General features: G+C 40.8%; 1 protein-coding gene across 1 annotated transcript in view; it reads left to right on the plus strand.

Moving 5' to 3' along the window:
• sertad2b (SERTA domain containing 2b) overlaps positions 1-12,425 on the plus strand; it is a 71,753-nt gene that overhangs the window by 41,035 nt on the left and 18,293 nt on the right. The gene's annotated exons all lie outside the window — the stretch shown is intronic.

Here is a 12,425-nt window from a genome sequence, read left to right on the forward strand (position 1 = left end):
TGACCGCAAAGCTAACATGATTCCTACTCATTTTCAAAGCTTAGCTTTTGAGGGGATGAATGACGCGCTCACGGGTGACGTAGTAGCAGGTTTTCCTTGTCTGTCTCCTGACATTTAAAGGCAGCAGCCTCACGTCCATTGTCTACAATGGAGATGGGACGTCCCAATTGAAGACAATAATGACTTCCTGACTTCATCTTTACCTATGCCTTATGTAATATACATCATATTTCTTGAAATTATATGACAAGAAATGTTTCTTTTCTGAAGTTTGACTTCAATTATTGTTCAGACTTTCACCTCAGTTGCGTTCAAATCGATAACAGTGTTGATATGGTGTCATATCAGTATGGAATCGATATTTATTTGAATGTGTTGATGACGTTATCGCATGACTATTTTGCTTGTACCCAAGGCACTTGTCTAAAAAGCTTAACTTTATTCTTTGTTTTGCTTGATTCTCATTATACTACACCTTCTAAAAACAACTAATTTTTCTTTATTATTTCAACTTAATGCTTCTTAATTGTAAAAACAAAAAATATTCATACAGCCATGAATTTTTTTGTGTAAGATTACATATTTTAATTTTTATGTTTATAGAATTACTCTAATTACTTTCTATTTTTCAGTTTAATAATGTAATATCCCATCCCGATATATAAGATATGAGGTTGTATTGCCGTGACTTTTCCTTAGTCACGTCTTCACTATAAAAAGAGGATGTAAAAATGCTAGGTCATGGAGCATATCACGTTTGGGGGTGAAATTTGCAAGTCATACATGAGGGGCGATGGGAGGACGTAGGCATGACACAGACCTTTAATGTAAAACACAAAAAAATCCCATTGATTATGAATCCATCATTCCAGCAGAAGATGTCATTTTGTGATCGTATACGGCAGCGTTCGCCCTCATCCCGTCCCTGCAGGCACTGACCTCCTTTTCGTTACTGACACAGGCAGAACCTCTCGCCTCTTTCTCCCTCTTTGTGCTCAGTGTTCAGTGCAAAGTAACATACAAAATAAAAGACTGTAATGTGTGGTGAGACACACAAGCACCAGACTTGATTACCAAGAACAACAAGCTTTTTTTTGTAGGTTTGAATGATCTTACAACGGGCGCAATAATCCTTAACACTAGTACTGGTCTGGCTGTAACCCACGCCAAGCTAAAACTCAACTCTGAACCCCTGATGTCACTTCCTGTCCCCAAGCATATTCAACAACTCAACACAACTATGAGTCTTATTTATGTTTTATTATGTCTACTATATTGGGTAATAGGAGTGTAATTGTGACTATAGGGGTGTTAGTTCATGTTTAGAGGGCTCTAATAATGTTAAAATGTATGTAGAAGGTCGTAAACTATGAAAATATTCCATTTATAAATAAGGAATCCACTTTTCACAGTGGGGTCTTGAACCAATTAACCAGGCTAAAGAAGGGATTACTGTATTTATAAATGGCTGTATTTATAGTGATTTATGGTGAATGACATGTAGTTATAAACTATTTGCGGGGCCGTGAATGCTCCATTGTTGGGTAGTCTAATAGAACCAGAACCATGTATGAACTTCTTGTGCTACGTTGCTGTGCTAATTATGACAATTTGTACGTTATCTTGTTTTTGAGAACCGACTCCGGTCACCGGGGCTGCACGGCGGTCGTGTGGTTAGCGCACAGACCTCACAGTTAGGAGACCCGGGTTCAATTCCACCCTTGGTCATCTCTGTGTGGAGTTCGCATGTTCTCCTCGTGCATGCGTGGGTTTTTTCCGGGGACTCCGGTGAATGAATGTGAGTGTGAATGGTTGTTTGTCTATATGTGCCCTGTAATTGGCTGGCGAACAGTCCAGGGTGTACCCGGTCTCTCGCCTGAAGACAGCTGGGATAGACTCCAGCAACCCCCGCAACCCTTGTGAGGAAAAGCGGTAGAAAATGAATGAATGAATGACTCGGGTCACCGTTATCCCATAATATCTAAACCAGGGGTCTCAAACTCAATTTACCTGGGGGCCACTGGAGCTTGGGTCTGGGCGAGGCTGGGCCGCATCAGGTTAAAAAAAAAAAATGCATTTATTAAAAACAGAAAAATGAATAAACTTTGCTTTGGTTCCGATTTTCTTCAAGAAAAGCTTTAATAAAACATTCCACTGTTCTCAAATATCTTACTTTTTATTTTTCTACACGAAATAAGATGAAAAATAAATAAACAAATCAAGAATAAAGAAAATCAATCAATCAGTAATAAATAAATATAATAATAATAAAACGGCAAATAATAAAAACTTAAGAAACCACATATAGTTGGTGGGTAGACAAATTATTTTTTTTCAGATTAAAACGAACAAAGCATTATTAGAGCCCTGTAGACATGACAAAACACGACTATAGTCACATTTATACTCTTTTTATTTACAACATATTGCGCAACTGCAGGGTCTTGAGACACATGCTAACTCGCAAACTAGAGAGCTAGCGACCTAAACGGTAGCCTTCAAGTTATTTCCTTTGATCTTAAATAGCCAAAAACGTACCACTTCCACACGGATAGGGAGGATAACTATTAACAGTTATTTAACCTTTAACATGAACATTAATCAAACGTAATCATTTTTTTTGGGTACATGATACCATACAGCATCCATATCAAACTTGCGCGGGCCGCACTAACATTAAACTTTCACATCAAGGCGGGGGCCTCAAAGTAGTGTCATGCGGGCCATATTTGGCCCGCGGGCTGCGAATTTGAGACCCCTGATCTAAATGATACCCAAGCCTAATTATACAAATTTCAGTGTACTTCTGCATCCAGAATTCCATCATAATGTATGTTAAAGTCATTATTTTATGGTATATAATTAAATATGAAATTTAAACCAAACAAGATCAACACACATTCATGTGTTTTCCCCCCAAATATGTTTGGAGCAGACTGTGGACAAAGGAGTGGGCGTCTGGAGAGGGTGCTGTGTGTGTGGGGAGGGGAGAAGGGGATGATGGGTGGTGGGAGTCCACAGGGGGACGGCTGACTGGCTGGCTGGCTGTTTATGGATATGAGTTTGAGAGGGCAAAGGTGGGCGTAAGGGGGGGGGGTGTTGCATGGGTGTGTGCGTGCATTCATCTGCATAAGGACATGCATGCACTCGTCTGCTGGTGTCTGCGTGCACATTGCCTGCTTGTTCATCGGCCTGTGTGCACGTATGTATGTGTGTGTGTGTTGTGTGTATTCTTTTGTTTTGCTCTGGGTTGCCGGGTGATGGGACCAGCTGGGAGGGCTGAAGCCATTCACTTCCCTTCTGCTACCCCGAAGGCAGGCAGGCAGGCAGGCTGGGAGAGAAAAGAGGTCGCCAGACTGAAACCAAGTGAGCAATACAGAACGATGAGCTGTTTCTATCTCGCTATGCAATCCCATCACGGAACGTGACGGTGAAGGCTCAGGAAGGAAAGTGGTGTCATGGTGAGGATGGGGATGATGAGTCGTGACGGAGACGCAGAGCTGACTCAGGCAGGCTGGTTTAGCGTGGGAGGTAATAGATGACCATGTATGGAACTGGATTACAGAATACCTAAATCGACATTATATTGATATTATTCAGTCACATGATCAAACTGGTCAGACGCCTTCAAATGATCAGTGTGATTAATTATTCTTATTAGTACATTGTATACTAATACAAGGTGTAGACCAAGTCAATCAGATATTGGAGGGTTGGTGGTTCCATTCTCACCCCCTCCACCCAGTCACTGTCGTTGTGTCACCCACTTCGCCTCCAGTGCTGCCCACACTTGTGTATGAATGTTCGGTAGTGGTCAGAGAGGCCGTAGGCACAAATTGGCAGCCATGTTTCTAGCAGACTACCCCATTGCACCTGTGTTTACAGATATAGTTTACCACCACCTGTGTGTGTGTGTGTGTGTGGCTGAGGAGTGAATGAATAATGGCTTCACTTTATTGTGAAAGTGCTTTGGGTGACTTAAAAAGCGATATCTTTCATCGATACAGGGAAACCTTGGTTAGCATCTGCTCTGGTTAACGTCGAAAATTAGCATTCTGTGGTTAGCGTACAATATGGCTCATGTCTTGTCATGTTATTAATACGCTGCGTGAGTCCATCTTTGTTCTTAATGTATTTTTATCACACAACGTCCTTCCTTCTTAGGGTGCTATTAGCTAGCTAACAAACTGGAAATCAGCTACTTTATGATGTCATCAGCGTTGAATCTCCCAAGATTTTAACACAAAACAAATATATCTAAATGCATAGAAATTACACATTAACATTTTACCTTCATTGAAGACACGACTGATCCAAAGACACAATGTGGGAGCAAGATCAACCACCACCACCAAGTTATTTCTTGAATTCAATACTCTCAATTCTCACCTTGTTTATCAAAATGTTAGCACTTGCAACTTTCTTCGGCTCCATTTTTACCCCTTTTTTCCAGTTGTACGCATACAGGACTCTGAAGCGGACCTCCCACCTTGGTCCCAAAGTTTTCCAATCAGGAAAACATCAAGGCCCAGGACCCCCACCAATCCACCAGAAAAAATTCCTCCTATTGTGTGAAACATACCTGGCAATAACCCAAATTCGGATTCCAATTTTGGGTTATTGGGGTGAGAAACACTATTTGATTAAGAAATTAAGAAATAACTCATGGCAAAACAGGAAGGTGGTGGTGGTTTACCTCGCTGCTCTATAACTATTAATTGTGAAATACATTTTTTTTAAGTGTCTCTCAAGAAGGGATCCATTGGATTGACATTATTTCCTGTTGGAAAAACTGGATTTGGTTAGAGTCAGACCATGACACTAACCAAGGTTCCACTGTATTTATTAGACACTGTTTCAGGAGATTTTGCGGCAGCTGCACGGTGGAATAGTGGTGACTCTAAATTGTCCATAGGTATGAATGTGAGAGTGAATCGTCTATTTGTCTATATGTCTCTCGCCCAAAGTCAGCTGGGATAGGCTCCAGCGTACCCCCGCGACCCTAGTGAGGATAAGCAACATAGAAAAAGGATGGATGGATGGACGGAGATGTTGCGGCAATATGTTGACATTAATAAGCGTACGCTTTAGCTTTGAGCCGATATTAGTAGGAACAAACAAGTCTTTTATATCTACTGGTGAAAAGGAATTCAAAGGAGACATGCTCTCATACGCCTCAAGCGAAGCACATGATGAGGAGCTGAGATGTTCTCCTGTTCTTGTGCTCCTGCTGCACGTTTGACACCTCGTGTCACGTTCATCATTTGTCATTTGGGTTTCGCATCAAATAAAACAATTTTTCACAGAGAGGCATTCACACAGGCATACACAGAACATATAAAGGGCATAAAAATACAACTTCTTACTTTTATCCCTTTTTAAAGGGGATATTTTGATCAGGAGCAATCTAAGTATAATGTACTGTGATGTATGGTATATGTACATGATGTATTTCATGTGGTATGTGTAGCAGGTATGCTGTACTAGGCACTGAAAACCTAAAACAAACAAATAGTCATAGGCACAATCATCCCTTGTTTATTGGTTCCAGACCCGAACACAATAAATCTGTATGGTTCAATGTTAATACATGGAGTATTTTTACTGTTAGAGTATATAAAACCTTATAAGACTTTCTAAATATGTTTTTTTAACATTATTAGAGCTCTCCAGGCATGAAGTAACACCCCTAAAGTCACTGTTACATTCCTTTTATTAGGTAGGTAGTATTAGATATGAATGTAAGTTTGTCTGTATGTGCCCTGTGATTGGCTGGGATAGGCTCCAGCATACCTGAGTGCAAATAAGCAATAGTTGCATCCCATTACGTGCATTCTTAATTGTGTTTTTCTCTATATCCTTAGAATGTACACATAAGGACTGTGGCTGAAAAATGTCCTCCAAAGTGCAGTTTTCCTTTAAGAAGCCACAAAATTTACCACTTCCACACGACATGGGAGGAGGACTCTTTTTAAATCATCCATGAATTATAATGTAATAATTTTTTGCAGTGCATAATTAAGGCGTATGAAGTGTAACTGCTAACCAGTGAACATATGAACTGGGAATTAGAGTTTTGTGCTATTACGGTGTACTCGGAAGATATATTGGAGGTAAAAAAAAATGCTATTGAACAGTATTTGGGCTACATATGTGGTCGGTGGCCAGCCCGACATACAGCCCACCGCCTCTTATCACGAATCAGACAGCAAGAAGAAACGAGCGGAGGAAAATAGTTGTGTTTCATTCTTGTGGTTTGCAGAGAAGAGGCTTGCTATCACGGAGCTGCCAGAGGGTGCGGAAAGAGAGAGAAAGATGGCTAAGCAGCTAAACCGTCGTTGCAGGCCACTGAACTGCCGGGGCCGCTTCCTTGTTCCCGACAGGAGTCGGCACAAGATTAATGACCTTCCTGTTTTCAGCTCCGATATCTCCCACCTTTTTTTTTTCAAAGTGCACTTCAGAATGTTGGAGAATTCATTGTTGGCGCGCAACAAGCATCAACCTTTTCACTTTTACTGAAAATATCATCGCTGTTCTTTCCCGTTGCAGCGCCACTTATCTGTCACCTCTGCTGCTTCCTCTGCTAACAGCGCTCTTAAATCCTTAGCTGGCTTTTCTCACATTAAGACCACTCGCTGTGGGCCAACCTGTGACCTCGACTGCAAATCAACAAGGAGCCAATGTGTGCGGTGTCGATACAGGGCACATATAGACAAACAACCATTCACACTCACATTCATACCTATGGACAATTTGGAGTGGCTAATTAACCTAGCATGTTTTTGGAATGTGGGAGGAAACCGGAGTACCCGTAGAAAACCCACGCATGCACGGGGAGAACATGCAAACTCCACACAGAGATGGCCGAGGGTGGAATTGAACCCTGTTCTCCTAGCTGTGAGGTCTGCGCCCTAACCACTAAACCACCGTGCTGCCCCTAGTTCAAACATAAAACAGTACAAAAACATATAAAACAGACTTTTGGTAAAAAAAAAAAAAACATCTCATGTCTCATATTTAAATAGGTGATAATAGAGGTCAAAAGTACAGCTGTGTATATGTACCACTGTTCCAAAGCATATCATTTTTACATGTTTGTGTGGGGGCGGGCCGTGGGTGGAATTAATTAAAACAGACCGTTTTGGAAATCCAAGGAAATACAGCAGGAATATGTGCACATTCTGGAAGATCTAGAAAGCTTTCTGTGTTGGTTATTGTGTGTAGCTGCTCTATAGGAGTCCAGAACTCAATACAAAGGGCCCAAAATAATTCATTTCATTTCATTGATTAATGATCATGTACAAGTATTTTTAGGGCTGAAACCTGGGTTGTGTCACGAGTGAACAATAGCAATTGAAGAGAGAAGGGGGTGGGTGGGGTGGTCATGGTGTATGCTGGAGCCTATCCCAGCTGTCTTGGGGCAAGAGATGGGCTGCTCTAAGGAGTTTCATAGATATCAGACATTACTGAAAATATTCTAAATCTGCAATACAGGTACTTCATTCCTTGATTTACAATTTAAATAATGCAAATAAAAAATAATCTGTTCCAGGGTCAAACTGTTCTAAGTCACCTGTGCCGACAAGTGTAAAATTAAGCTAATCAGTACATAGATTAAGTTGTATAAATGTGAGCAGTGTTAACCCAGGATTCCCTTTCTGTGTAGGTTATTGTGTTTAACTGCTCTATAGGAGTCCACAAGTCAATACAAAGGGCCCAAAATAAGTCCCCTTTAAAGGCGGTAACTAATTAATTTAATTTCATTGATTAATGATTATGTAGCGGCACGGCGGTTGAGTGGTTAGCGCGCAGACCTCACAGCTAGGAGACCAGGGTTCAATTCCACCATCGGCCATCTCTGTGTGGAGTTTGCATGTTCTCCCCTTGCATGCGTGGGTTTTCTCCAGGTACTCCGGTTTCCTCCCACATTCCAAAAACATGCTAGGTTAATTAGCGACTCCAAATTGTCCATAGGTATGAATGTGAGTGTGAATGGTTGTTTGTCTATATGTGCCCTGTGATTGGCTGGCCACCAGTCCAGGGTGTACCCCGCCTCTTGCCCCAAGACAGCTGGGATAGGCTCCAGCACCCCCGCAATGGTAGAAAATGAATGAATGAATGAATGAATGATTATGTAAGTATTTTTAGGGCTGAAACCTGGGTTGTGTCACGAGTGAACAATAGCAATTGAAGAGAGATGGTTGTATGCTGGAGCCTATCCCAGCTGTCTTGGGGCGAGAGATGGGCTACACCAGAAATTAATCTAATCTACTAATTCGAGTTGGCACTTTTATTGCAAATGTTGATGCGAAATTTGAGAAGAACGTGGGATGCGGGAGTGTGTTAGTCATAGATATGGGTGTTATTAATTTCTGATGTTTATTGGCCATCGGCTGGTGGTCCCACCAATGAAAGAATAGGGAATCTACTGTATTCCAGTACGGTCATTGTAATGTTGCATAATAATGTGTTGCATGTCGTGTTCTGTGCTTTAAAAGGTGAAAGAGAAATTACATGAATGAAAGGAAGACGGAGCAAAAGTGAAAACAACAACGTTTTTCCTGTAAGTCATCTGAGAATGGAGGCGTTCCACTCCCTCCAGTAAACACACCTCCATCCTCTCTCTCTCTCTCTCTCGTTTGCTTTCTCTGTCTTCCTGTATCAAGTTCATGTTGTACTATGCAAGGTTCCTTTTTCCTTTCATTTAATTTATTGCTCTTTTTCTGTGAACATGCAACCTTTTTTTTCAAAAACTTTCCATGGAAAGTGAAAAAAAGGTTCCATGCTCTAAAACAACACATGTTATAAATACTATTGGCTTTTTTTGTAGGTTCCATCTATTATTAGTATGGACTTTTTTTAAATTTCCGTCACAGTATTTGTCAAGTCTAAGAAACAGTTGAGTGAAGTACACTAAAAAACCCTAAAAATCAAAACGTTCCCTGTCGAGTTGTCTTCCGGGGTTGACCCGTGCGATGGGGTTGATGAGGAAACTTTGAGTCACAAGATCCGTTCATTTTGTATGCCGCTTATCCTCACTATTGTGGCGGCTACGCTGCAGCCTAAAATTAATTCATCACACAGCAAATTAAAATGAACTCGACATTGTGCATTGACGTCAGCACCTTGGTGCATTTGTTCCATAGAACAACGGCATGACCGGAGTGAGCATTTTTGTCAGTCATACAATGTTTTTGTCTCGCTGGGTGGAGGCTGGGCCGCTAGCATACACACAGAGTGCAGAATAGTGTAGCATAGTAGAAATACCATGAATAGATTGCAATGTATTGTCATTTTTTTATTTTTTTTTGCTGTAAACACACAACAACACCAGTCGTAGAAGATCCAAATCCAAGTTGTTCACAAAACGTATGTCAACACTGAGTTCCAGATATCAAACATATCAAGCATGAAGGGGAACAAAGAAAAGGGGAAGTTAAAACGTTTAACAGAAACAGCACTTCTGCACGGCCATTTTATGCGGCGAAAAGTCTTATTTATTTATTTCTATGTATTACTTATCCATATTTTTGGAGTAACATCAGCCCCAGAGTGTGATGTAAGTAAGTAGAATATCTTCTTTATAAATAGAATATGTTAATAGTTACTTCTAAATAAGATTTTTTTTATATTATTAGAGCCCTCCAGACATGAAATAACACCCCTACATTTATACATACTAATAATAGTTTGAATTCAACCACATACTGTACAGCAGGGGTCTCAAACTCTATTTACTTGGGGGCCACTGGAGGTCGGGTCTGGGTGAGACTGGACCACATCAGGTTTTCCAAAAAAAAATACAAAAAACGCATTTATTAAAAACAAATTTTTAAAAAAAACTTTGCTTTGGTTCCAATTTTCGACAAGGAAAAGCTCTGATAAAACATTCCACTGTTCTCAAATATTTATTTATGTATATATTTATTTATTTAAATATTTATTTCTTTGTATTTTTCTACACAAAATAAGATGAAAAATAAATAAACAAATCAAAAATATCAATCAGTAATAAATAAATAAATATAATAATAATAATAATAATAAAACGGCAAATAATAAAAAACACATATCGTTGGTGGGTAGACAAATGATTTTTTTCAGATTAAAATGAACAAAGCATTATTAGAGCCCTGTAGACATGACAAAACACGACTATAGTCACATTTATACTCTTTTTATTTACAACATATTGCGCAACTGCAGGGTCTTGAGACACATGCTAACTCGCAAACTAGAGAGCTAGCGACCTAAACGGTAGCCTCCAAGTTATTTCCTTTAAACTTAAATAGCCAAAAACTTACCACTTCCACACGGATAGGGAGGATAACTATTAACAGTTATTTAACCTTTAACATGAACATTAATCAAACGTAATCATTTTTTCTGGGTACATGATACCATACAGCATCCATATCAAACTTGCACGGGCCGCACTAACATTAAACTTTCATATCAAGGCGGGGGCCTCAAACTCGTGTCCTGCGGGCCATATTTGGCACGCGGGCCGCGTGTTTGAGACCCCTGATCTAAATGATACCCAAGCCTAATTATACAAATTGCAAGTGTACTTCTGCATCCAGAATTCCATCATAATGTATGTTAGTCATTATTTTATGGTATATAATTAATTATGAAATTAAAAATGTTTGTGCTTTAAAGCAAACCAAACAAGATCAAACTCGTGTCCTGCGGGCCCCACATGGCCCGCGGGCCGCGTGTTTGAGACCCCTGCTCTAAATTGTCCATAGGTATGAATGTGAGAGGGGTCTCAAACATGCGGCCCACGGGCCAAATGTGGCCCGCAGGACACTAGTTTGAGACCCCTGCTGTACAGTATATCCCTAAACGTATGTACTTATGTGAAATATATGTAATATACATGGATCTACCAGTACAACTATATAGGAGATGGCCGTAGAAAGATAATAGATGAGACAGGAAGGAGATAAAAGAAAAAAAAGAGGGAGAAATAAAGCTCAGCAGACGGAGGACGAGATGTTGTGGGTACTGCGCTCCAGTTGGTGTTGCTGTGGCCCTGCCCTCCCTGCTCACTGAGCCATTTCCTGTTTTTGACCTGAAATCTTTATTTAGAGCCATCCCTCCTCACTGCTCAGCATTCACGACTTGACTGTGAGTGCGGAGAAATGAACGACGCCATAAAATCGCATCTCCGTTCAGCACAGCGGCGACACAAGCATGTACTGTACGTACATCAACGACCAGACTATGGCGTGATGATGGTCGTGTTCAAGCGGTCGGGCTTTTGCCTTAATAGAATCATTGCTGCTCTAAGGAGTTTCATAGATATCAGACATTACTGAAAATATTCTAAATCCACAATACAGGTACTTCATTCCTTGATTTACAGTTTAAATAATGCAAATAAAAAATAATCTGTTCCAGGGTCAAACTGTTTTAAGTCACCTGTGTAAAATTAAGCTAATCAGTACATAGATTAGATTGCACCTATTCAGGGTATCATCGTCATCATTCTGGCCTTAATTTTATTCATGTTTACATTTTTTGGTGAATCCCTAAACGGACCATTAAACTTTGTTGCAATGCCCCGCCCACATCGAATGGCATAGGCTAAAATGCTAATATTTATGCTAGTATTTGTCATAGTCCATTTGTTGAGTACCTGTGATTTTTTTAATTTAGTCTTATTTAGTCAAAGTCCTGGGCTGCATGGCGACAGAGTGGTTAGCGCACAGGCCTCACAGCTAGGAGACCAGAGTTCAATTCCGCCCTCGGCCATCTCTGTATGGAGTTCCAAAAACATGCTAGGTTAATTAGCCACTCTCAAATTGTCCATAGGTATGAATGTGAATGGTTGTTTGTCTATATGTGCCCTGTGATTGGCTGGCCACCAGTCCAGGGTGTACCCCGCCTCTCGCCCGCAGACAGCTGGGATAGGCTCCAGCAAACCCCGCGACCCTCTTGAGGATAAGCGGTAGAAAATGAATGAATGAATGAATGATGCTAAGAGTGCAGATTCAGGAAGAAGTCTTTTGATCTGACAAATCTTAAGTGAATTTGATCAATGGTCGTCCTGCCTTATAGACAAACATGACTAAATCGAGGGCTGCACGGTGAGCGAGTGGTTAGTGTGCAGGCCTCACAGCTAGGAGACCAGGGTTCAATTCCACCCTCGGCCATCTCTGTGTAGAGTTTGCATGTTCTCCCCGTGCATGCGTGGGTTTTCTCCGGGTAATCCGGTTTCCTCCCACATTCCAAAAACGTGCTAAGTTAATTAGCGACTCCAAATTGTCCATAGGTATGAATGTGAGTGTGAATGGTTGTTTGTCTATATGTGCCCTGTGATTGGCTGGCCACCAGTCCAGGGTGTACCCCGCCTGTCGTCAGAAGACAGCTGGGATTGGCTCACTTTCCATGCATGTTAATACACACAAAAACTTCTC

This window comes from Doryrhamphus excisus, linkage group LG10 (genome assembly GCF_037039965.1).
Source record: "Doryrhamphus excisus strain RoL-2023G ecotype Guam linkage group LG10, RoL_Dexc_Guam_v1.1, whole genome shotgun sequence".
NCBI classification, from domain to species: domain Eukaryota; kingdom Metazoa; phylum Chordata; class Actinopteri; order Syngnathiformes; family Syngnathidae; genus Doryrhamphus; species Doryrhamphus excisus.